The 27,415-nt window shown below is 37.5% G+C and overlaps 1 protein-coding gene and 1 pseudogene across 4 annotated transcripts in view; one reads left to right on the top strand and one right to left on the bottom strand.

Moving 5' to 3' along the window:
- The window catches only part of MTMR2 (myotubularin related protein 2), a 156,766-nt gene that overhangs the window by 99,607 nt on the left and 29,744 nt on the right, over nt 1–27,415 (bottom strand). The window lies entirely within an intron of this gene.
- LOC143643863 (mortality factor 4-like protein 1 pseudogene) lies at nt 449–21,240 on the top strand (annotated as a pseudogene).

Raw genomic sequence — 27,415 nt, 5'->3', positions numbered from 1 at the left:
AAAAGTTTCCAATCTACAGTGTTGAATTAGAATTAAAACAAACAGGTGACTCCACAAGACTGAAGCAGGATTAAAACATGGCTTTTCTGAGGTACATAATACTTTCAAATTGGCATATTACTATATTGTATTATCAATGAAATTATGTAGAATTTAGGAAGCTACATGAATATACATCCTATTCATAAGCTCTCACGAAATATAAAAGGAATTACATTCCCTTATATCAGAAACACACAAACATACAAAATAATTATTTACTTATACATTATATAAAATATCATTCAGTGACACTGTGAAAAATGCATGTAGGGAAGCTTGTGTAAAATAAAAAGTATCAGAAGAAAATTAAGCAAATTTTCACATGAAAAACATTTAAAACAGTATTTCCACAGTTAAATTAGCAACAAATAATAAATCCAGACTTATAAAATCATCAGGAAAAAAAATGGTGAAGAAGTTTACAGGATTTCAGCAACAAGAAGGAGACCAGCTGTTGTTTGCAGGGAAGATACAATTCCTTAGAATCAATAGGGATGGTGACAAATCCATAAAGAATCCTATTCACATTAGGTAAGCTGAGATATTGATACAATTCTTTTCTGTGTGACTTTAGAAAGTTGGTAAGCACTTTTTCCTTTTCCTCCTAAAGTCCATAATAACAAAGAAGTTCAACACCAAGCAAAGTATTTTAGTTTCCTAAATAGGTTGCTTAAAGCAAATACCTTGAAATGGTTGGCTTGAATTGGAATTTATTAGCTTACAGTTTTGAGGCCAAGAAAATATCCAAATCAAGGAATCATCAAAGTGATACTTTCTTCCTGAAGACCAAATGCCAGCAATCCTTGGCTCCTCTGCCATATGGCAAAGAGCATGGCAGCATCTATTGGTCTTTCCATTCTCCACCATGTTTCACTGATGTCAGCTCTTGCTGTGGGGCACTCTCTCTACATATATATTTTTTCAATTTATAAAGGATTCCGTTAACAGGATTAAAATCTATCTTGAATGAGATGGGTCACACCTTAACTGAAGTAGCCTTCTCAAAATGTCCTACTTACGATGGATTTACACCCAGAAGAATGGATTAATTTTACAAACATGGTTTTCTGGTGTACATACAGCTTCAATCCACCACAATCCATGCTCTGAATGCCAAAAGACATGTTCTTTCTATATGAAAAATATATTCATTCCATCACAATATCCCAAAAGCCTTAAGTCATTTCATTAACAATACTAAGTATAAAAGTCTTATCAACAGTCTCACCACCTTCCTCCTCTCTGCAGGGGACATGACTCCCAGGGGTGTGAACCTTCCTGGCAACGTGGGACAGAGATCCTGGAATGAGCTGAGACTCAGCATCAAGGGATTGAGAAAAACCCTAGAATGAGCTAAGAATTAACATCAAGGGATTGAGAGAACCTTCTCGACCAAAAGGGGGAAGAGTGAAATGAGACGAAGTGTCAATGGCTGAGAGGTTCCAAACAGAGTGGAGACGTTATCCTGGAGGTTATTCTTATGCATTAAGTAGATATCACCTTGTTGTTCAAGATGTAGTGGAGAGGCTGGAGGGAACTGCCTGAAAATGCAGAGCTGTGTTCCAGTAGCCATGTTTCTTGATGATGATTGAATGATAGAGCTTTCACAATGTGAGTCTGTGATTGTGAAAACCTTGTGTCTGATGCTCCTTTTATCTACAATATCAACAGACGAGTAGAACATATGGAATAAAAATAAATAATAGGGGGAACAAATGTTAAAATAAATTTAGTTTGAAATGCTAGTGATAAATGAAAGCGAGGGGTAAGGGGTATGGTATGTATAATCTTTTTTTTTTCTGTTATCGTTTTATTTCTTTTTCTGTTGTCTTTTTATTTCTTTTTCTAAATCGATGCAAATGTTCTAAGAAATGATGAATATGCAACTATGTGATGATATTGAGAATTGCTGATTGTATATGTAGAATGGAATGATATGTTAATATTTCTATTTGCTGTTAATTTTTCTAATTAAAAAAAAAAGTCTCATCAAAATCAGTTATAGGTGTGGTCTGTCCTGGGGCACAATTCCCCATTTCGTAAAACCTAGAGAACAAGTTGTCTGCTTCCAAAATGCAGTGGAGGGACAGTCATAGAATAAATATTCTCATTCCCATAGGGAGAAATTGGAAGAAAAACAGGGGTATGGGTCCCAAGCAATACGGAAACTATGCAGGGCATATTCCATTAGATTTCAAGGTCTGAAAGCCACTTATAGAATGATGTTTTGTCCTCTGGGCCTGATGGAGTAGAAGCCCCACTCCCTTTCAAGCCCTTGAACAGCAGTCATGTTCTCCCCAAACACTGGGGTAAAGGCTCTACCCTCTCTAAGCACTGCGGCAATGGTAAGACTCTGAAATCTCTGGAGCATAGGTTCCACCCTCCCAAAACATTGGGATGCCAGCACTCTTCCTGAACAAAGGGTAGAAGGCCCACCAGCTCCAAGGGTCAGGGCAGACTCACCCTTTCCACACACAAACGGGCTTGCTCTCTTGGCCTGAGAAGATGTCTTCGGTCCAGACCTTAGCTTCTGTGGTTCTGCCCTTGAAGTGATTTTTCCTTCCGTCCCTTTTAGTCCAGGCTGGTAGTGGTTCTATTCATCCAGATCTCACAAAAAACCCTGTTAGTTTTGCATGTAGTTCACAGAGGTCCACACCATCAGACAATAGGATTTTCCACAGTTGCTTCCTGGATAACCACACTGCCAATCCTGCCTTGCACTGAAATGGCTGGTTAGATCAATGTTCAGTTAAACCCTCACAGGAAGCACTATTCTTAGGGATTCACTTTCCAGAAACTCAGAATTTTCCAAACCATAAATTTCTGGTTTCTTTGTGCCCAAGAATTCAGCTCTCAGTTTATTTCTTTTCTCTGCATTTTACAACAAGCTACGAGGAGAAATCAGGCTGCACTTTCTACACTTAGCTTCAAATTTCCTCAGATAAATATCTAAGCTCATCACTCTTAAATTCTGTCTTCAATCCAACATCAGAACTCAATTTTACCAAGTTCTCAGCCACTTTAAAACAAAAATCGCCTTTCTTCTAGTTTCCAGTAACACACAGAGTCTCATTAAGTCACTCCAGGCTTTTTCTATCAAGCACTTCATAATTCTTCCAACCACTACCCATTACTCAATTTGAAAGTTGTTTCTATATTTTTGGTATTTACAATAGCAGCACCCCAATCTCCTGGTACCAAAATCTGTTTTAGTTTCCAAGACTACTTGTTTCAATGGCTTTCTCTCTCTCTGTATTTATTCCATTTATGAAGAACTCCAGCAATAGGATTAGGAACTATTCTGAATGAGGATAACTGAAGTAGCCTCATTAAAAGTTTACATTAAAAGGATGGGTTAACCTTTTTTTTTTATTTTGTATGCTGTATGGCACGGGTTACCTTTCATTCTTTTTCCATGTGAGTATCCCATTATTGCAGCACCATTTGTTGAATTTTTTGTTTGGTTGGTTCTGTTTCTTTGTTTGTTTTGGGAAGTGCATAGGCCAGGAATTGAACCCAGGCCTCCTGCATGGCAGGTGAGAATTAGGATGTGGGGGGGGGGGGGAGGGGGAAGGGTTGTTTTAGGTATGTGTGTTAAAGTAGCTATAAGGCACACAATAATGCAGAACTCTATTTTCTGTAGTTTATTTTTTCTATCACCCTGGCTCTACTGAATGCTTCTAATCTGCATAGCTACTGCTATAACACAATCTAATTTCCAATGGTCTTTCCATTTCTGTTTGGGCAAGCTCTGTATATTTTGTCTACCTTCTACAAACTATTCCACAAACAAGCTCCGTATTTTCCTGAATTCATATATCCTTACTCATGCCATTCCAGAACAGGATGCCCCTTTACCCTAAACCCATTTATTGACATCCTATCTATTCTTTCAGTCCTAGTTAAAAAGCCAGTTTTTCCAAGAAGTATTCCCCAGATCTCAGTGTTTTCACTGTTTTTTGTCTACACTCTATCATTTAACACATTCTACACTCGTTTAGAGACCTTTGTTTACATGGACATCATTGTTTTTAAATTATAAACTTCAAGAGAGTAAAAATTTTATAATCAGCAAGGTATCTGAACTCAGAGAAAAGGTCACAGTCTGCTAACTTCATTAAGTAACCAATATCACTTCAGCGCTCAGATTTCCTAAGCCCACAACCTCAACCACAGTCAATCCAAGTATTCCTGCTATCCTTGTCATCCTGATTCTTTCTTGAAAAAGGCCAGAATTGCTTTTATTTTCTGCAAATATACAAAATTTCTCTAATAAAAAACAAAGATAATTAAGAAGGACAGACCTTCTAATCAACACTTCTGTTACATATGTTTACTACCATATGTTTCTTCCACTCATATTTCTTATCAAAGTCTTCCTTAACTTACTTACTCTTACTAAGCTCTACACTGGAATTTTTATTCCATAGTAAAACTTTCTCACATCTTCAAGAGAATTCTCACATCCACCTCTTTGTCCCAATTGATACCTCCCCTGGACTCCATTTCCCTGCAGGTTTATCTAGAGGAGATTCTTTCTTCTCCCAAATCTCACACCAAAGGTGAAATTGGCATTTCACCAACTTCCACCACTCATGTTTCCCCCAACTCATTACTTTTCCATCTTCACATACAAAAGCTTTCTCCTCTGAAGTTCATGCCATTTGAGTATATAATCTCCTTCGCGGGAAGAAGGAGAATGATTAACCCACCTTTTAATCACTTCTCCTCACTCATTAAAGTTTTTTTCATCTGGTTCAGAGTCTTTTTTCTACTCTAAAGCTGCCATCATCATGGGAATTTTAATGTCCATAAGGATAAACTAGCAACAGCCTAGCTCAAAATTATTCAATTCCTATGTCCCTCATACACACTCCCTCTTCAGCAATGTATTCACATCCTGGACTTTTTAATTTCTGGTAACTACTCTACTGCCACAATCTAAGCTATCCTTCCAAATATCTCACTTTAACTTCCCCTTCATATTATCTAACCTAAGGGAGACATCAGTCCCTCAGCTTCTCCATTTTTCATTGTTCTTCACTGCTCTCCCCTCCCCACTTCATTTCTCTCCCTATTCAACCTGAATTGTACACTGTTAACATTCTATATTCTCTCAGCAAATCTTCAGTGTCCTTACATCCTTACCCTTTGGCTGCAACTGCCTGTTAACCCCTAAATTTGGACCCGTATAAACACTTGCCTTCTCCAGTGTTAACACCTGGCTACTACTGGAGGAAATATTCAACACACAGCCCTATTAAGATTCCTATTAAAAGCATCAGCTAGGCCCAATGCAACACTCTCATTTCCCCAGTGATCTTACTAAACCATCCCATCTTTCCCCCAAACCCATTACATTCTATTAATCCAAAGCCTTGCAGAATCTACTTCTCTACTATCTCTTGAACAATCCCCTTTCCCATTCTTACTAGTGTTGTCTTAATACCTCTTCCTCGGACTATTGCAAATCACTAGTCTCCTTTCTCCTACTCACCAATATAATGCCCCAAACCCATATCAAAGTAATCTTTCCAAAACACAGATCTGATCATATCACTCTCCTGCTTAAATCTTTAATGACTCCTCATTGCATATAATATCAAGCCTAAATCCCTTAGCATAACACTCAAAATCTTCCAAATACTCAAAACAGTCCTTGTTCTACATAGCTAATTGTAGCCCTTACTCATCTGGAGCTATTTCAAATGGCTTGCAAATTCTTAGTTCTCAAACCGTTTCAAACCTCTGCGTCTTTGCTAACCCTTTCTATGTCTTTGTCTTTAATGTCCTTCATACTTTCCACTGTCCTCTTTACCTCTACCCATCTTGTAGATGTGACTACTTCTTCCTTTATGTTACTGTACATAATTCCATCATAATACCTATAATACTTCATTGCATTTACTCACCTACAAGCTCCTCTTCTCAGATATTTTTGTTATTGTTTACTGTTCTGAGATTCATTTTTTTCATTGCAGTACCTTTTATACAACATAAAATTTCTCATTTAAACCATTGTCAAGTACACTATTCAGTGGTGTTAATTACAGTCAGTGTTCTACCATCAACACCATCCATTACCAAAAGTTTTCCATCACTACAAAGAGAAATTCTACCAATTAAGCATTAACTACCCATTCCCTACTCCCATCCTGTCCCTGGCAACTTATTCTAATTTCTGACTCTATGAATCCATATATTGTAATTATTTCATGTAAGTGAAATGAGATTCTATCTTTACTACAGAAGATGGTTTCCCTATCTTGTTTGCATGAAAATATATAAAGTGTGCAAAAAAAAAAACCTGGAACAAGTGTTAGTTATTATTTATGACAACTGACATGTTATTGAACACATATTATCCCCAAATCAGATTAGCTGTATAAATAAAATTATAATGGCAAATGACGCTGTTTCACCTTTCACTAATACAATCTTCAAGCTGACATATCAGGAATGAGAATATAAATAGCCACGAGTAATTATAACCCTATATTCACTGGGGAAAAAAGAGGCAAGAACTACAATTAAGGATCTAATGTTTACAAAATAAGAAATTATGTATGTCTCTGGAACAATTTTATGTTAGAAATATTAGAAAAATGAATATTGTTTTCACTACGAAAGCATGTGTCTTTGCCCTGTGAATATATCTTAATTAATGAAATTAAATCTTATAATCATAGTGTGGTGGTTTGAAAGGCCCCTAGAAAAGCCATGTTTTAATCTAAATCCCTTTTCATAAAGGCAGAATAATCCCTATTCAGTACTGTATGTTTGAAACTATAATTAGATCATCTCCGTGGAGATGTAACCCAATCAAGAGTGGTTGTTAAACTGGATTAGGGGAGATGTGTCTCCACCCATTTGGATGGGTCTTGATAAATTTCTGGAGTCCTATAAAAGATGAAACATTTTGGAGAATGAAGGAGATTCAGAGAGCAGAGCAGAACAACATAGCATGAGAAGCAGGGTCCACCAGCCAGCAACCTTTGGAGATGAAGAAGGAAAATGCCTCCTGGGGAACTTCAACAAACAGGAAGCCAGGTTAAGAAGCTAGCAGATGATGCCATGTTCGCCATGCGCCCTTCCAGATGAGAGAAGAACCCTGACTGTGTTCACCATGTGCCCTTCCACTTGAGAGAGAAACCCTGAACTTCACTGGCCTTCTTGAAGTATCTTTTCCTGGATGCCTTAGATTGGACATTTCTATAGACTTATTTTAATTGGGACATTTTCTCAGCCTTAGAACTGTAAACTAGCAACTTATTAAATTCCCCTTTTTAAAAGGCATTCTGTTTCTGGTATATTGCTTTCCAGCAGCTAGCAAATTAGAACACATACTTTTTAAAATGCCAAGGTACTCTACCAATGATCCACTATACCTAATACTATGAGCTCAAGCTTACATTGACTCCAGCTAGGCAAACCTGTCCCTTGTCACTGGTCATGAGAATCAGACTCCTATTCTAATTTCAGTATCTTTTCATTTAGTCTCCACACTCTCTTCTCTTCTATTCCAACTCTATTCTCTTCTATTCTTTGCCACCTAAAACTTCTGTTGAGGTTCATTTTCCACAGGATATATCAGTCCTAAGGTGTTCTTATTGGTTCCTTACAAAGATTCTAATCATTCTAACAACCTTTGCATTTGCATTCAGTTACAGTTATGCTTACCATTGGTTTATTATGTTTATGTTGATTCATTGTTGCAGATATTGATTCATTATATGGTGGAAATATTTCTTTAAAAAAAAAAAAAGACAATATAAAGGATCTGGAGAAGCTGAAGTCCTGATGCTGGTGGGAAAGCAAAATGGTGTAGTCACTTTAAAAAAACAATCTGGCAGTATCTTAAAAGGGTTAAACAGTTTACCGTATAATACAGCAATCCCAACCCTAGTTTTCCTTCTGGAGTTAGTGTGTGTGCACTATTTTATATACCACGTATTGTGTGTGTGCCATCTCCATCAATAGACTTTTTTGGTCACTGGGGCTATCTCATAAGTCAATACCAAAATAATCCTCAAAAAACTGGTGGGAATTGTTTTCTTTTGTTGTTTTTTGTTTTGTTTTGTTTTTTGTTGCTTTTGTTTGGAAACTGCTTTTTAACCATATGTAATTTCCACTGGGATAATCAAAGAAGGACTAGTTAGGGATCTTAAAAAAGAGAATTTTAATCCTTTCTAGTTGTCAGCAGTATCCTTTTGCCACTTAATCACCACTCTCCATTTCAGTTTCATTATCTTGGTACTTGATTAGTCTATTTTTAGCAGTTCTTAACTTTTGGGTGGTAATACAGCTCTTTGAGAATCTCATAAAAGCTGTTTCCTGAATTGCTTACAATCCGAGGGACTTTAAGGTTAGAACTCTGGTTTAGACGACCCCTCTTATTTCTAATGCAGTTCAGGGCTTCTTTTGTAATATTCACACAAGCTAGACAAATACTGGAAAAAATAAATTAAACTGTCCCAAAATGTGTAATACATATATACATACACACACACAGAAATGGGATCATAAGCTAAAATAGCTTTACATTTTGAATGTTTTTCCTTTTAGATATTATAATTATATAATCACAGCTTTAGTTTTGAGTATTAAGTTGTCATAAAAAGTAAGAGAAATAGAAATATTCCAATATTGTGTTTCATACAATAAAGTCTTTAAGAACACACATACACACACACAGACATGGAATCATAAGCTAAAATAGCTTTATATTTTAAATGTTTTTCCTTTTAGATATTATAATTACGTAATCACAGCTTTAGTTTGGAGTATTAAGTTGTCACAAAGAGTAAGAGAAACAGAAATATTCCAATATTGTGTTACATACAGTAAAGTCTTTAAGAGAAGATTTATGTATAATAGAGTCAATAGTCTAACTAAACCTAATAGCCAAGCTTTCAGGGGTTCTGAAATATCACCATATAAATTTAACACCCCTGCTTATAGACAAATGGAAATAGCATCCTATCAAGAAATAATAAACCATGACTTTTTCATATACATGATTTTACCAGAAATCATGTTTATCTTTTAAAATACACTTGAAAAATACTTTAATTTAGCTAAGTCATGACTGTGTTTCAGATGTCATAATTTAAAAACATATATACAGTAATTCAAAGGACAAAGATCCCCTGAATACATATATATTTGGCTCAGTGACTCTTCTGTCTAAATAAATAACTTAATTAGACTGAAGTGGAACAGAGGCATGTGAATTCAATAGACTCAAGAACATCACCTGTGGCAGTGCCAGACAGGATTATGTTTACAAGTCTTCTTATTCTGGATTAGCACACTTACTCTAATCTTGTGACCCTAACATACTACAGCTGTTTATTAGCATCCGTGGTCTGACTCATGTGGAGTACTTTTTCTCTACCAAGGTGAAAAATGGAAAAGCATGACTTAGAATAATCTTGGTACTTGCATTTCTGACAGCACGCTCATTTTTTTCTTTTTAGTATATGTGGTTTTCCTTCACAAGACTCTTCCCAAATCTCCTGATCAACCAAATCCCATTTCTTAAAAGTTCAGCCACCTTCTAACATTCCAGCAAACTGTCTATCCTCATTGCCTTCAGTTTCTCAGTAACCACTCATTCCTTTATCCTTTGAATCTGGTTTCTGCCTCTAAAAATCCCCTAAAGTGGCTCTTTTTCTAATTACCAATGACTTCCTAATTGTAAAAAGGAATGACCTTCTTTCAGTTCCAATTCTATAAATTCTCATCTCCCTTAACTAGCATATTATTTTGGTTATGCCACCTTACAGTATAATTTAACAATACTTTTCAGGCACCTGCTATATATAAGATATTCCTTGTTTCAAGACTTTCTAGAGATATAGAAATAAATTTAAAAGGCAGGGTTCCTGCCTTTAATGAGCTTTAACTTCAGTGGAGGCTTAATACATGAAAATAGAACACAAACTAGAATATAATAAATAAGTAAGAGAGGTAGAAACAAAACCCTTGAAGATTTTGAGATGGAAAAGATCATATATAGCTTTAGAGGTTCAAGAAATGGTTTAAGAAAAAGGTGGCATTTGACACTAGTGAGAAGGTAGAAGAGGTCCAACACATGGAAAAAGTAGAACAATCTCACAAAGCAAAGAAAGAATGTGAAAAAGAATAAAGAATTAGGAAATTCAGGCTATCAGCTCTAAAGCTAATATAAGAGATAGACCACTTTGTTTTGAGTACAGAAGATATATAAAGTGCAATCATACCAAGCCTATAAAGGTAGATTCGGATTAAACTGGAGAACTTCCTCCAAAATATGTTGATATAAAGTAAGTGGTAAAAAAAATAAAGGGTGGGCAATGGTGGCACGGTGGCAGAGTTCTTGCCTGCCATGTCGGAGACCTGGGTTCAATTCCTGGTGCCTACCCATGTCAAAAAAATAAAAAATAAAAAAATAAAGTAAGCAGTAAGAAGCTACCGAAACTTTCTATGCTTTTTGGGAATATTATTTTAATAACAGCTCAAAGAATGAATTAGAACAACAGGAAAATCTGTTAGAAGACTATTATGATATTCAAGCCGGAGGTATTGAGGGCCTGGAGTAGCAGGAGGAATGAATGCAAATGGCACTACAGAGAAAGAACTTGACAACTGACTTGATATGAATGGCAAGAGAGAAGAAAGAATCACAGATCATAACTGGCCCTGGTATCACAGGATGTAATGGGCCCTGGCATTGTGAGACTTAAGTTTCAAGAACGAGCCTGACCCTGGCATCATGGATTAACTGACCAAAAGTGGGTAAAGAAATAGAGTTTCAATGGCTAAGATATTTCAAATCGAGTCAAGAGGTCATTCTGGAGGTTACTCTTATGCAAGTCTCAGTCAGATATTGCAAACTGCCATAACATGGTAAACCCCAACACCACTGTTCCTGGAAACCCTGAAAGATATCCTGTGCTCTATAAAATTTTACTAATTAAGTTTGTCTTTCAGAGACTTGAAACCTCCAGACTATTCCAAAGTCAGAGAAGTGCTGACACCTAGCGATAACAGACTCTTTAAGAACAACTGGTTTCATTGTTTCAACCCTTTGCCCCTCAATAACAACGCCCCTTTTCAGTCCTGAAGCAGTTAGAGTCATCACCCAGATATCCCTCAAGATTGAGAGATAATTATGAAATGAAAGAGAGGAATTATAACCGAGATATCAGGATTTAAGGGATGATTTTGATTACTGAATCATTACATAAGGTTATTTCTTTTTGCGTTCTGGTATATTGGAATAGACAGGGAAATTTGTGAAATCTCTAAATTGTAATCTGGCTGCCTTGATATCTGAAATTATTGTAAAAGCCCTTATCTTGTTCCTTTGTGACTATAAGAGCTGTTATGCCCTTTATCTAGTCATTTCTTGTAGGGCAAAGGCCCTAATGCTAATGAAATATTTGAAGGCAGCCATTAGCTAGCTTCAGCCCCAGACATTTGTAATCATTTCAGCTAAATTCTGCTACTGAAAGATAACTTGTTTCCCTGCTTTCTGGCTTACACCTTTAGTACTGAAGTGATAACCTGCCTCCCCTCCTTTGAACTTGTGTTCTCCTACTGAAATGATAATGAAAACTCTGTCTCCTTTTCTGCTTTGAACTTGCTATTCAAAATAACTTCATCTTCCCTTGCTAAAATCCTTAAAAACCTTGAATCCCCTAAACTCAAGGAGACAGATTTTAGGCCGCTGGGCCATCTGCTCTCCTACTATGTGCCTATTAATAAACTCTTACTTTGAAAAAGAGAGAGAGAGAAAGAAGAGAATAGTCAAAATATGATCATAATAGTTCCATCTCCCTACCTCATATTAGTGACAGACCCTTTCAACATGAAAAATTTAGAATGGCCATAGCCCAAACACCCCTAAAGAGAGGGGGATGGAAAGCTCAAAGGTGATGGCGCAGTTATACAGAGAAGATAGGATTTAACAAATGAATATGAATGCTGAATCATTAAATTGATATTTTTTAGTCTCCAGTATTTTAGAGCAGCTAGAAAAACCTAAAATTGCAAAACTGTAACGCATGTCAAACTCTGAAATGTGTTCTACAACTAATTGTGATGCTGTGCTTTGAAATTGATAGCTTTTTTGTATACATGTTATTTTTTGCAAAAAAAAGAAAGGAAAAAAGTTTATTGTGATGATAAAGTCCTCTAGCCTCCTATATTCTGGAGCAGCTACAAGGAAAAATATGAGAGGATCATATGGTAGCCTATGACAAACTCTGGGATATGTCCTGTAACTACTTGTTGAAGGGTGCTTTGAAAACTATTTCTTTTATATTTCTTTGCTTTGTATATATGTTATACGATACAATAAAAAAGTTAAAAAAAATACATATATATGATCACAAGACTTGCTGACTGAAAGACCAGCAATGCCAAATTAGGGAGTAAAGAAAAGGAGTTGTTTGGGATGGGGAAGGTAATTAGTTATCTTGGAAGTTTTATGATTGAGGAAGCAATATGTAGCACAAATTGTACTAGTAAACTAAGGGATTTAAAATTATACCTGATCATTCATTCAGGCAATTCTGATTTATTGCTTACTCTGTGTTGGATGGGTACATGGTGAAGACACTTGGGATATAGTGATGAGTTAGATGTACTCCCAAATTATAGCCCCACAGGAGATGCCTATTTAGGCAGATGCCTATTTAACTACCTCTGAATTTGACTGTAATGAATGGTTTCAGACTGGTCATAATAATAATAATAATAATAATACTATAGGAGTATAGGAAGAAAGAATGAAACGTGACTGGGAAAAGCTGGGGTAGGCTTGAAAGATGTGCCATTTTTGCTGGACGCTGACCTACAAGTAGCATTTATAGGTTAAATAGGGAAGTAAAAACATACCAGAGAGAAAATAGCATAAGTAAATAAAAAAATTATTTGGGGAAACCTACTGTCACTGGTCTTGTGGTTCACAGCTCAAAAAGTTGAAAATATATTCTATGAAGAAATCTGGATATGATGCTAAGAGTTCAGATTTTACTCTGTAGGAAATGGGGTGCTAGCAAACATTTTTGAGCAAGTATTACATAATTAGTTGAATATATAGAGGATTATCCTGTTAATTTATGGAGCTTTATGGAGCGTGGATTGGGGGTATAAATTCTAGAAGAAGTTAGATAAAGTAATAGGGTTTTATAACAGGAAGTTAGATCACTTAATAGGCAAATGGAATTAGCCACATAACGACAAAAGACAGGAAATACAGAAGGAAAAGCAGATGTGAATAGGGTATATGGAAATAATGCAATAGCGTTTGATGTTCTTGAAACTAAAGTGCCTATAAACATCTAAGTGGAACTGTTCGTCAAGCTGTTGAAAATTCAGTTTTTACTTCCCAGTTTTAACTCAGTTTTACTAGAGAAGTTTCAGCTAGCTGATACCTAAAGCCATGAAAGTGAATCATGTAACCCAGGGAAAAGGTGGAAGGCAAGAAGAGATTTGAGGAACCGGGTTGGGTAGAGAGTAGGGGCTGGTAATCTGGGGTGGTGAGAGGAGGAGGAGGTGGCGAATCACTTATAAATGGCACCAAAGCAGGACCTGAAGCCTCAATTCCGAAAGGTGAGCTAGCGTTATGCTTTTATTGGCCACTGCTTTATGAAGCACAGTGTGTAAAGGCTGCCATAAAGGGCAAATAATCTTATGCATTACAGTCGTTGAAATAAAAACTGGGATGAATGGGTTCCAGAAAGCAGAGTACTCAAATATATGGACAACAATCTGTAGAAACAGAGAATGTCAAAAAGCCAATTAGAAGCAACATGCAGAGGGGAAGAAGAGAGGGGCTACCCCAGGAAAGAAGATATCTAGTTTGCAGCAGAAAAATGTTGATGTGAAAACAAAAAAGAAAAAACAGAAAACCCCTGGAAGAGGAGATGGTGGCAGTACCAGTGAGACACCTTAGCCTCCTTAGAAGAAAAGGGCCTGAGTAGATGCTACTGTTAAAAATGAGGGGAGGGGACTTCCTGGAAGATGGCGGCTTAGTAAGACGCGCGGATCTTAGTTTCTTCTCCAGGACACCTACTAGGGGAGTAGAAACGATACAGAAAGCGCCCAAAGCCACAACAGAGATAAAAAAGACAGCGTACCCCATCCTGGAACGGCTGGCTGGCTGAGAGAAGCAGCTCGGGTGAGATCGCCGAGGCGCGCGCGGGCCTTACCGGGCGGGGTGGCAAGCGGCCGGAGTTACTCCCTTCCCCCTTCCCGGGCCGGCTGGGAGAATTGGAGAGGCGGTCCCCTGAAACAAAGACGGCTGGCGCCCACACCACGCGCAGCCCCCGGACCAACTGAGAGAATTGGATCGGAAACCCCCAGGCCGCGGAGAACGGTGACGGGTGGGGGAGGCCCCTTCCAAACCCGTGACTCCCGGGGAACGTGCACTCTCTCGGGCGGGCCGCTGCCGCTGGCGCCCTCCCGCCACGCTTGTTGCCCAGGGCCGACTAGGAAATTCGGACGGGCTCTTTCCCTGGCTGCGGCGACCAGCAACCCTCCCTGCGTTCGGACCCCGGGCCGGCTCAAGCCGTTTCGGCTAGCGAACCCCCAGGACGGCGAGAGTTTTCCAAAGTTTAAGGTCCCACAGCACCTTTTACTGGTGGGACCCGCAGACAAACGGGTGCCACGAGCGCCACCTACTGGGCAGGATAAGAAAAACAGAACCCAGAGATTTCACAGAAAAATATTACAACCTTGCTGGGTCCAACACCAAGAGAAATCTGAATAAATGCCCAGACGCCAGCAGCAGAAGATAACTGTCCACGCTCAAAAGATTGAGAATATGGCTCAGTCAAAGGAACAAACCAATAGCTCAAATGAGACACAAGAGCTGAGACAACTAATGCTGAATATACGAACAGAAATGGAAAACCTCTTCAAAAATGAAATCGATAAATTGAGGGAGGACATGAAGAGGACATGGGCTGAACATAAAGAAGAAATAGAAAAACTGAAAAAACAAATCGCAGAACTTATGGAAGTGAGGGATAAAGTAGCAAACATAGAAAAAATAATGGATAGCTACAATGATAGATTTAAAGAGACAGAAGATAGAATTAGTGATTTGGAGGATGGAACATCTGAATTCCAAAAAGAAACAGAAACTATAGGGAAAAGAATGGAAAAATTTGAACAGGGTATCAGGGAACTCAAGGACAATATGAACCGCACAAATATACGTGTTGTGGGTGTCCCAGAAGGAGAAGAGAAGGGAAAAGGAGGAGAAAAACTAATGGAAGAAATTATCACTGAAAATTTCCCAACTCTTATGAAAGACCTAAAATTACAGATCCAAGAAGTGCAGCGCACCCCAAAGAGATTAGACCCAAATAGGCGTTCTCCAAGACACTTACTAGTTAGAATGTCAGAGGTCAAAGAGAAAGAGAAGATCTTGAAAGCAGCAAGAGAAAAACAATCCATTACATACAAGGGAAACCCAATAAGACTTTGTGTAGATTTCTCAGCAGAAACCATGGAAGCTAGAAGACAGTGGGATGATATATTAAAAATACTAAAAGAGAAAAACTGCCAACCAAGACTCCTATATCCAGCAAAATTATCCTTCAAAAATGAGGGAGAAATTAAAACATTCTCAGACAAAAAGTCACTGAAAGAATTTGTGACCAAGAGACCAGCTCTGCAAGAAATACTAAAGGGAGCACTAGAGTCAGATACAAAAAGACAGAAGAGAGAGATATGGAAAAGAGTGTAGAAAGAAGGAAAATCAGATATGATATATATAATACAAAAGGCAAAATGTTAGAGGAAAATATTATCCAAACAGTAATAACACTAAATGTCAATGGACTGAATTCCCCAATCAAAAGACATAGATTGGCAGAATGGATTAAAACACAGGATCCTTCTATATGCTGTCTACAGGAAACACATCTTAGACCCAAAGATAAACATAGGTTGAAAGTGAAAGGTTGGGAAAAGATATTTCATGCAAATAACAACCAGAAAAGAGCAGGAGTGGCTATACTAATATCCAACAAATTAGACTTCAAATGTAAAACAGTTAAAAGAGACAAAGAAGGACACTATATACTAATAAAAGGAACAATTAAACAAGAAGACATAACAATCATAAATATTTACGCACCGAATCAGAATGCCCCAAAATACGTGAGGAATATACTGCAAACATTGAAAAGGGAAATAGACTCATATACCATAATAGTTGGAGACTTCAACTCACCACTCTCATCAAGGGACAGAACATCTAGACAGAGGATCAACAAAGAAATAGAGAATCTGAATATTACTATAAATGAACTAGACTTAATAGACATTTATAGGACATTACATCCCACAACAGCAGGATACACCTTTTTCTCAAGTGCTCATGGATCATTCTCAAAGATAGACCATATGCTGGGTCACAAAGCAAGTCTTAACAAATTTAAAAAGATTGAAATCTTACACAACACTTTCTCGGACCATAAAGGAATGATGTTGGAAATCAATAATAGGCAGAGTGCCAGAAAATTCACAAATACGTGGAGGCTCAACAACACACTCCTAAACAACGACTGGGTCAAAGAAGAAATTGCAAGGGAAATTAGCAAATACCTCGAGGCGAATGAAAATGAAAACACAACATATCAAAACTTATGGGACGCAGCAAAGGCAGTGCTAAGAGGGAAATTTATTGCTCTAAATGCCTATATCAGAAAAGAAGAAAAGGCAAAAATTCAGGAATTAACTATCCATTTGGAAGAACTGGAGAAAGAACAGCAAGCTAACCCCAAAGCAAGCAAAAGGAAAGAAATAACAAAGATTAGAGCACAAATAAATGAAATTGAAAACATGAAAACAATAGAGAAAATCAATAAGGCCAGAAGTTGGTTCTATGAGAAAATCAATAAGATTGATGGGCCCTTAGCAAGATTGACAAAAAGAAGAAGAGAGAGGATGCAAATAAATAAGATCAGAAATGGAAGAGGAGACATAACTACTGACCTCACAGAAATAAAGGAGGTAATAACAGGATACTATGAACAACTTTACGCTAATAAATACAACAATTTAGAGGAAATGGACGGGTTCCTGGAAAGACATGAACAACCAACTTTGACTCAAGAAGACATAGATGACCTCAACAAACCAATCACAAGTAAAGAAATTGAATTAGTCATTCAAAAGCTTCCTAAAAAGAAAAGTCCAGGACCAGATGGCTTCACATGTGAATTCTACCAAACGTTCCAGAAAGAATTAGTACCAATTCTCTTCAAACTCTTCAAAAAAATCGAAGTGGAGGGAAAACTACCTAATTCATTCTATGAAGCCAACATCACCCTCATACCAAAACCAGGCAAAGATATTACAAAAAAAGAAAACTACAGACCAATCTCTCTAATGAATACAGATGCAAAAATCCTCAATAAAATTCTAGCAAATCGTATCCAACAACACATTAAAAGAATTATACATCATGACCAAGTAGGATTCATCCCAGGTATGCAAGGATGGTTCAACATAAGAAAATCAATTAATGTAATACACCATATCAACAAATCAAAGCAGAAAAATCACATGATCATCTCAATTGATGCAGAGAAGGCATTCGACAAGATTCAACATCCTTTCCTGTTGAAAACACTTCAAAAGATAGGAATACAAGGGAACTTCCTTAAAATGATAGAGGGAATATATGAAAAACCCACAGCTAATATCATCCTCAATGGGGAAAAATTGAAAACTTTCCCCCTAAGATCAGGAACAAGACAAGGATGTCCACTATCACCACTATTATTCAACATTGTGTTGGAGGTTCTAGCCAGAGCAATTAGACAAGAAAAAGAAATACAAGGCATCAAAATTGGAAAGGAAGAAGTAAAACTATCACTGTTTGCAGACGATATGATACTATACGTCGAAAACCCGGAAAAATCCACAACAAAACTACTAGAGCTAATAAATGAGTACAGCAAAGTAGCAGGTTACAAGATCAACATTCAAAAATCTGTAGCATTTCTATACACTAGTAATGAACAAGCTGAGGGGGAAATCAAGAAACGAATCCCATTTACAATTGCAACTAAAAGAATAAAATACCTAGGAATAAATTTAACTAAAGAGACAAAAAACCTATATAAAGAAAACTACAAAAAACTGCTAAAAGAAATCACAGAAGACCTAAATAGATGGAAGGGCATACCGTGTTCATGGATTGGAAGACTAAATATAGTTAAGATGTCAATCCTACCTAAATTGATTTACAGATTCAATGCAATACCAATCAAAATCCCAACAACTTATTTTTCAGAAATAGAAAAACCAATAAGCAAATTTATCTGGAAGGGCAGGGTGCCCCGAATTGCTAAAAACATCTTGAGGAAAAAAAACGAAGCTGGAGGTCTCGCGCTGCCTGACTTTAAGGCATATTATGAAGCCACAGTGGTCAAAACAGCATGGTATTGGCATAAAGATAGATATATCGACCAATGGAATCGAATAGAGTGCTCAGATATAGACCCTCTCATCTATGGACATTTGATCTTTGATAAGGCAGTCAAGCCAACCCACCTGGGACAGAGCAGTCTCTTCAATAAATGGTGCCTAGAGAACTGGATATCCATATGCAAAAGAATGAAAGAAGACCCATCTCTCACACCCTATACAAAAGTTAACTCAAAATGGATCAAAGATCTAAACATTAGGTCTAAGACCATAAAACAGTTAGAGGAAAATGTTGGGAGATATCTTATGGATCTTACAACTGGAGGCGGTTTTATGGACCTTAAACCTAAAGCAAGAGCACTGAAGAAGGAAATAAATAAATGGGAACTCCTCAAAATTAAACACTTTTGTGCATCAAAGAACTTCATCAAGAAAGTAGAAAGACAGCCTTCACAATGGGAGACAATATTTGGAAATGATATATCAGATAAAGGTCTAGTATCCAGAATTTATAAAGAGATTGTTCATCTCAACAACAAAAAGACAGCCAACCCAATTACAAAATGGGAAAAAGACTTGAACAGACACCTCTCAGAAGAGGAAATACGGATGGCCAAGAGGCACATGAAGAGATGCTCAATGTCCCTGGCCATTAGAGAAATGCAAATCAAAACCACAATGAGATATCATCTCACACCCACCAGAATGGCCATTATCAACAAAACAGAAAATGACAAGTGCTGGAGAGGATGCGGAGAAAGAGGCACACTTATCCACTGTTGGTGGGAATGTCAAAGGGTGCAACCACTGTGGAAGGCAGTTTGGCGGTTCCTCAAAAAGCTGAATATAGAACTGCCATACGACCCAGCAATACCATTGCTAGGTATCTACTCAAAGGACTTAAGGGCAAAGACACAAACGGACATTTGCACACCAATGTTTATAGCAGCATTATTTACAATTGCAAAGAGATGGAAACAGCCAAAATCTCCATCAACAGAAGAGTGGCTAAACAAACTGTGGTATATACATACGATGGAATATTATGCAGCTTTAAGACAAGATAAACTTATGAACCATGTAATAACATGGATGGACCTAAGAGAATATTATGCTGAGTGAATCCAGCCAAAAACTAAAGGACAAATACTGTATGGTCCCACTGATGTGAACGGACATTCGAGAATAAACTTGAAATATGTCATTGGTAACAGAGTTCAGCAGGAGTTAGAAACAGGGTAAGACAATGGGTAATTGAAGCTGAAGGGATACAGACTGTGCAACAGGACTAGATACAAAAACTCAAAAATGGACAGCACAATAATACCTAATTGTAAAGTAATCATGTTAAAACACTGAATGAAGCTGCATCTGAGCTATAGGTTTTTGTTTTGTTTTGTGTTGTTTTGTTTTGATTTTACTATTATTACTTTTATTTTTTTCTCTATATTAACATTCTATATCTTTTTCGGTTATGTTGCTAGTTCTTCTAAACCAATGCAAATGTACTAAGAAATGATGATCATGCATCTATGTGATGATGTTAAGAATTAATGATTGCATGTGTAGAATGGTATGATCTCTAAATGTTGGGTTAATTTCTTTTTTTCCGTTAATTAAAAAAAAAAAAAAAGAGAAGGGATAATTGGAGATGAAGGGATACAGACTGTACAACGGGACTGGATATAAAAACTCAGAAATGGACAGCACAATACTACCCAATTGTAATGCAATTATGTTAAAACACTGAATGAAGCTGCATGTGAGGTATAGGTTTTTTGTTTTTGTTTTTTTTGTTTTTTTTCTTTCTATTATTGTTTTAATTCTTATTCTGTTGTCTTTTTATTTCTTTTTCTAAATCGATGCAAATGTACTAAGAAATGATGAATATGCAACTATGTGATGTTATTAAGAATTACTGATTGTACATGTAGATTGGAATGATTTCTAATTGTTTTGTTAATTCTTTTTTTAATTAATAAAAAATAAAAAATAAAAAAAAAAATAAAAAAAAATGAGGGGGCGGCCACGGCAGCTCAGCAGGAAGAGTTCTAGCCTGCCATGCTGGGGTACTAGGTTCAATTCCGGGTGCCTGCCCATGCAAAAGAAAAAAAAAGAGGAAACATTCATAAACAGAATTAAAGTTAAAGATTCCTGAAGAACTAAAACCATGGCTTGTTAATGACTGGGACTTAATTACCAGCCAAAATCTGCTCTTCTACCTTCCTGCCAAGAAGAATGTGGATTCCATCCTAGAGGATTATGTAAATTATAAGACATTTCAAGGAAACACAGACAATAAGGAATAAGCTGTTAATGAAGGTATGGCAGAGATAAAAGAATACTTCAATGTAATGTTGGGCACTCTGGTACTCTACAAATTTGAGAGACCACAGTATGCTGAAGTCCTTGCAAATCACCCTGATGCACCTATGTCCCAGGTGTATGGAGTGCCACACCTGGCACTCGCACTGAGATTATTTGTAAGAACTGGAACAATGTTGGCCTATACACCTCTGGATGAAAAGAGCCTCTCTTTATTACTACCTTCATAATTTCCTAAAGTACCTAACAAAGAACTCTGTGACTTTGTTTAGTGCCAGTGATTATGAAGTGGTTCCCTGCATTAGATTTACTGGTTTCAATATCTGTACAAATGAGCATTCCAAGACCCTGGCTTCTCAGTTCTCTGACCTCTACTTCTTCAATATCTTGACCTCCACTATACCTGAGCCATTCCTCTCTATAACCATTCCCTAAGCACTGGCATTACCAATTACCTGTAACTCCTTCTTTAATTTAAATTTCAAGCATTGTACTCTTAGACTAGCTCATTCTCTCTATTACCCAAGGCAGCATCTTTAATTGTTCAATCCTACCAGGACTTCCACTATTCCTACTACCTTTCATAGCCTCACACCTCTTTGTGTCTTCACCCCTCTCTTAGCTATGCTCTTTATGCCCTTACCCACCTCTTAGCTATACCTGTTAAATAGCCCTTAATTATAATCACTCCCATGCTCTTGCTCATTTCATGGTACTCATTCAGCAAAACAAATGCAACTTTCTGCCTACTCCAGACCTGCACCCATACAGCTGAATGAGTCCAAAGAAAATTATACAACCTTCAACTGTCTGGACTCACTATAAATTCATAACCACTTAACTCAATTATTAATACTACCCAACAATCAAACTACATTTCCCTAGGTTCATACACTCTCTCAACCTTCTAGACAACTACTTCATATCTTCCTACCTTTCTTTACCTTCCATTAACCTTATCTATCCTGTATCTTAGAAGATGACCTAGCTTTCCATTTCACTGGCAAAAAATAGAAACAATCAACAAAGATCTTCTACAAGTTCCTCAAACTATGATCTATGTGCATTTGCATATTTACTCTGACTTTCCTTCTCTTCCTATGGAGGAATCATCTATTCTCTTATCTAAAGCCAGTCCCTCCATTAGACTCCATGCCCTCTTGCCTACTCAAGAAAAATCTCCAGAAATTCTACCCTTTAGCTTCTACATCATAAGATTTTCCCTCTACTCAATGATTCTTACCAGCATGAAAAGATGCTATTTTTTTTCCCATATGATCCCTCCAGACACTAGTTTACTTCTATAACTTCTTTACAGCAAAACTCCTTGAAAGGTATGTTGTGCCAGTTTGAAAGGAAGTATACCCCCTAGAAAAGCCATGTTTTAATCAAAATCCCATTTCATAAAGGTAGAATAATCCCTATTCAATACTGTATGTTTGGAACTGTAATCAGATCATCTCCCTGGATGATGTGATTTAGTCAAGAGTGGTTGTTAAACTGGATTAGGTGACGACATGTCTCCACATGGGTGGGTCTTGATTGATTTACTGGAGTCCTATTAAAGAGGAAACATTTTGGAGAATGGGAGATTTGGAGAGAGCAGAGAATGCTACAGCACCACAAAGCAGAGAGTCCACCAACCAGTGACCTGTGGAGATGAAGAAGGAAAATGCCTCCTGGGGAGCTTCATGAAACAGGAAGCCAGGAGAAGCTAGCAGATGATGTCGTGTTTGCCATGTGCCCTTCCAGATGAGAGAGAAACTCTGTGTTGGCCATGTGCCTTCTCAGCTGAGAGAGAAAACTTGAACTTCATCGGCCTTCTTGAACCAAGGTATCTTTCCCTGGATGCCTTTGATTGGACGTTTCTATAGACTTGTTTAATTGGGACCTTTTCTTGGCCTTAGAACTGTAAACTAGCAACTTATTAAACTCCCCTTTTTAAAAGCCATTCCGTTTCTGGCATACTGCATTCCAGCAGCTAGCAAACTAGAACATATGTCTATACACAATGCTTCTAATTTCTCATCTCTCATTCTCTCCTGAACCCACTTCAATCAAGCTTTTGGTTCCATCATGCTAACAAAACTGGTCATCAATATCATCAATAACTTCCCCTTTGTTAAATCCCACTGTCAATACTTAGTCTTCATCTATCAGAAGCATTTGATTTGGTGATCACTCCTGCCTTCTTGAAACATTTTCAATACTTCAGAACACCACATTCTTACAGTTCTTCTATCTCACTAACCACTTACTCTCTCAGATCTCCAGTAATGATTTCTTCTTACCTTCTTAAAGTCATAACGTTGGAATGCCCCTGAACAATAAGTTCTTGTACCTTTTATCTTTTCTTCATAAACCTCTCTTCCTTAATAACTTCTTCCAGAATCTCAGCTTTAAATATAATATCTCTAACTTTATGGGCCTAGATTTATAGCTCTATCCCAGACTTCTCTTGAACTCCTGATTCCAACAACTTAATACCTCCAGATGGACATCCAATATGCCCGGAACTAAACTCCTGCTGTTTTCCCTGAAACTGAGTCCAACAATAGTCTCCCCATCTTAGTAAATGCTAAGACTATCCTTCTACTTTTTTCCCAAAAACTTTGGAGTCAACTTTGATTTTTCTCTCTATTACACTCCCCATTCAGCCAGTTAGGAAAATCTGTTGGCTGTACCTTCAAAACATGTCCAGCATTCAATTACTTCTCTTCTGCTATCATCATCATCACTTCCACTATCAACTCCCCCCTAAATGATTCCAATTGCCTATAAAGTTCCCTTGTTTCTGTTCCCCAGTCTATTCTCAACACAGCAGTGATAGTTTTAAAACATTTGATCATGGTCACTCCTCTGCTCAAAATCAGTACCTTCCAATGTTACTCAGAATCAAAGTGTTTGGGAAAAATAAACAAAACATTGAAGTACTTAAAGCAGCCTACATGCCTCCAACCTCTGCCCTCCCTGACTTCATCTACTATTCTCCCTCTTGCTGCCCTGTACTTTAGCCACAGGCCTCCTTACTATTCCTCAATCCTATCAGGCAAATTCCAACTTCAGGACCTTTATACATTCTATTATCTCTGTATAATTTTTTCCTCCCAAATGCCCCATGTTCTTCCCTTCACTTCTTTCATTTTTTCTTCTTCCAAATGTTAGCTTCTTAGTGAGACCTTCCCTGGTCATTTTAAAATTGCAAATAGTTCCAAACCTACTACTTCACTCTCCACCTCCTTCCTTTCATTATTTTTCCCAGAGTACTTATTGCAATTCTATATACTTTTTGTTTCATTTATTTATTCTCTGGTCTCTGACACTTTCCTTAAAAGTATAAAAGCTTTGAAGGTTTGCGATTTTGTCTGTTTAGCCCCTCCAAACCTCAATTTCACATTGAAAAGGGGGAGGGGGCGGACAGCACCCTGCAACTGACAATGCGTAAAAGTACAAAATAAAGTTACCATTAAAATGTTTAAGACTCAAGTTTAGAAGGAAAAACAAACATTTATGTGGCTAAGAAACAAAAGGTCATCTCAGAAATCTGTGTAGCTCCATTGTGATTTCTGGTTGGGGTCTCTGGGAATTTCACCAGTACAGATATAATTATGTTCTTGCTATATTTCTTCCTTCCCTGTTGAAACTGTGAATAAAACTCTGCTCTTCAAAAAAAAGGTCATCTCAGGAGGACTTCCTAGGTTAACATCAATCCTCCTGATGACTACTCTGGTTGCACGCCCCTCTTAGTACATTCATCTTTAATTCAAACTAATTTTTAATTGGTGCTTTGATAATGTTTTCAAGTAAGTTTTGGTTTTCTAGTTTTGTAAAAGGCACAAACTCAGTAAAGTCTGTTTATCATAACAACGTCCAACTTAAAAGTCAGAGCTCCTGGACAAAGATGGCGGCTTAATGAGGTGTGTAATTTAGCCCGTCCTGCAGAGCAGCTAGTAAACAGCCAGGAACAGTACAGAACAACTGCTGAGGACACATCAATGACCAGACACACAGCATACACCAATCTGGATAAGTCAGAATGGCTGCGATGCCACTCAGAACCGTGAGTCCCCCCCCAAATAATTCAGGCCAGTGCCCTTCCACCACAGGCTGGTTGCCAGAGGGGAAAGGAAAGAGACTTTACTAATAGCAAGGGGCTAAGCTTAACCAAGCTCCAGTTGTGGAATTAATTAACAAATTCTGATTACTAAAGATAGGCCCCCAGCTCAGCTGAACCTCCAGTAAAAGCTGAGCTTGCTGGTTTTTATGTCAGTGGAGAGGGGGCAGGGCTGACGGAAAAGGAAAAAAAACAAAAAACACAGGTTTTTTTTTTTTGGATTGGACAGCACAAAATACTTTAAAGTGTCTAGGCCCTGAAGGAAAGGAGGGGACATATAGGACCTGGAGATACTTACAGCAACATACCAACTTAACCTCTTGATTGGCAAACCTGAGGTACAAGGGTCCTGCTAAAAAGGATTTCTTTTCTTTTTTTTTTTTTTTTTTTTTTTTGTGGCTGTGTTTCTACAGCTTCACTGCTCTTTGCATACAACTGCAAGGCTTCTCCGGCTCCAACTGCCCCAGGCAAGGGTGGAATTAAGCTTGTGTGAGACACAAAGAGGCTGGTCAGAAGAAAGAAGTAATTCCCTGAAGGCTGTGCCTTTCCCAGGAGAAGGGTGGGGCCCAGCTCAGGTGAAATCCCTCCCTCAAGGAATTCAGACAGCAGGGTCTAGAAAACTGAAGTCATTAAAGCAGGCTCCAACCTCCCCTCTGTCTCAACCACACTCACAGCAGGGAGAGTCTGCTGAAGTTAAAGGTACCACACCACTTTATGCTGGTGGGACCAGCAGTTAGACAAAGCCACATATTGAGCATGGCAGGAAAAACAAAGAGTTTAGAGGCTTCATAGGAAAGTCTTTCAAACTGTTGGGTCCCATCCTCAGGGAAAACTGATGCAAGTGACTCTTTCCTCCTGAGAGGAGGCCAGTCTGGTCTGGGAAAATCTGACTGGGATCTACAATACCTAAGTTTACCCTCCTAAGAGTTTAAAAAAAAAAAAAAACCATACAGGCAGGTAAGAAAACATAAAACAAGAACTGAAAAATTCTGATCTGTTAAACAAAACTTATGTTAGAGGTCTAGAATAAGATGAACTGAATGTCAAAGAACAAATGGACAACAAAGTCATACAGCAGGAAAATCCTAGGTAAAAAAAGTGAAAACAATCTCCAGAATAAACTAATTAAGGAATATTAAATGCCTAAACGCCAGCAAAAAAATAATGAATCATACTAGGAAAACTGAAGCTATGGCCCAGTAAAAGGAACAAACCAACAATTCAAATGAGATACAGGAGTTGAAACAATTCAGGATGTTTGAACAGACATGGAAAACCTCATCAAAAATCAAATCAAATGAACTGATGGAGGATATAAAGAAGAAAAGGGACGAACAAAAAAAAAGAAATTGAAAGTCTAAAAAAACAAATCACAGAACTTATGGGAATGAAAGGCACAATAGAAGAGATGAAAAAACAATGGGAACCTACAATGTTATATTTCAAGAGGCAGAAGATAGGATTAGTGAACTAGAGGACGGGACAGCTGAAATTCGACAAACAAAAGAAAATACAGGGGAAAGAATGGAAAAACCTGAGCAGGAATCAGGGAATTGAATGACAACATGAAGAGCACGAATATACGTGTTGTGGGTGTCCCAGAAGGAAAAGAGAAGGGAAAATGGAGGAAATTATCACTGAAAATTTCCCAACTCCTATGAAAGACTTAAAATTACAGATCCAAGAAGTGCAGCGTACCTCACACAGAGCAGATCCAAATAGACATACTCCAAGACACTTACTAATCAAAATGTCAGATGTCAAAGAGAAAGAGAGAATTTTGAAAGCAGCAAGAGAAAAGCAATCCATCACATATAAGGGAAGCCCAATAAGACTACGCACAGATTTCTCAACAGAAACCATGGAGGTGAGAAGACAGATGTATGATATATTTAAGATACAAAAAAAAGAAAAACTGCCAACCAAGAATTCTATATCCAGCAAAATTGTCCTTCAGAAATAAGAGGGAAATTTTAAAACATTTTCAAACAAAAAAATCACTGAGAGAATCTGTGACCAAGAGACCAGCTCTGCAAAAAATACTAAAGGGAGCTCTAGAGACAGACAGGAAAAGACAGCAGAGAGAGGTGTGGAGAAGACTGTACAAATGAAGATTGTCAGTAAAGGTAAAAAGGAGAAAAATCAGATATGACATGTAAAATCCAAAAGACAAAATGGTAGCAGAAAGTACTGCCCTTGCATTAATAACACTAAATATTAATGGATTAAAATCCCCAATCAAAAGACATAGAATGACAGAATGGATTAAAAAATAGGACCCATCTACATGCTGTCTACAGAAGCATTTTAGACCCAAGGACAAACATAGATTGAAAGAGAAAGGTTGGGAAAAGATATTTCATGCAAACAACAATAAGAAAAGAACAGGAGCAGCTATACTAATATCCAACAAATAGACTTCAAATGTAAAACAATTAAAAGAGACAAAGAAGGACACTATATATTAATAAAAGGAATAATTCAACAAGAAGACAT

Source organism: Tamandua tetradactyla, chromosome 8 (genome assembly GCF_023851605.1).
Source record: "Tamandua tetradactyla isolate mTamTet1 chromosome 8, mTamTet1.pri, whole genome shotgun sequence".
In the NCBI taxonomy this organism is placed as follows: domain Eukaryota; kingdom Metazoa; phylum Chordata; class Mammalia; order Pilosa; family Myrmecophagidae; genus Tamandua; species Tamandua tetradactyla.
This window is presented reverse-complemented; position numbering and strand designations above follow the sequence as displayed.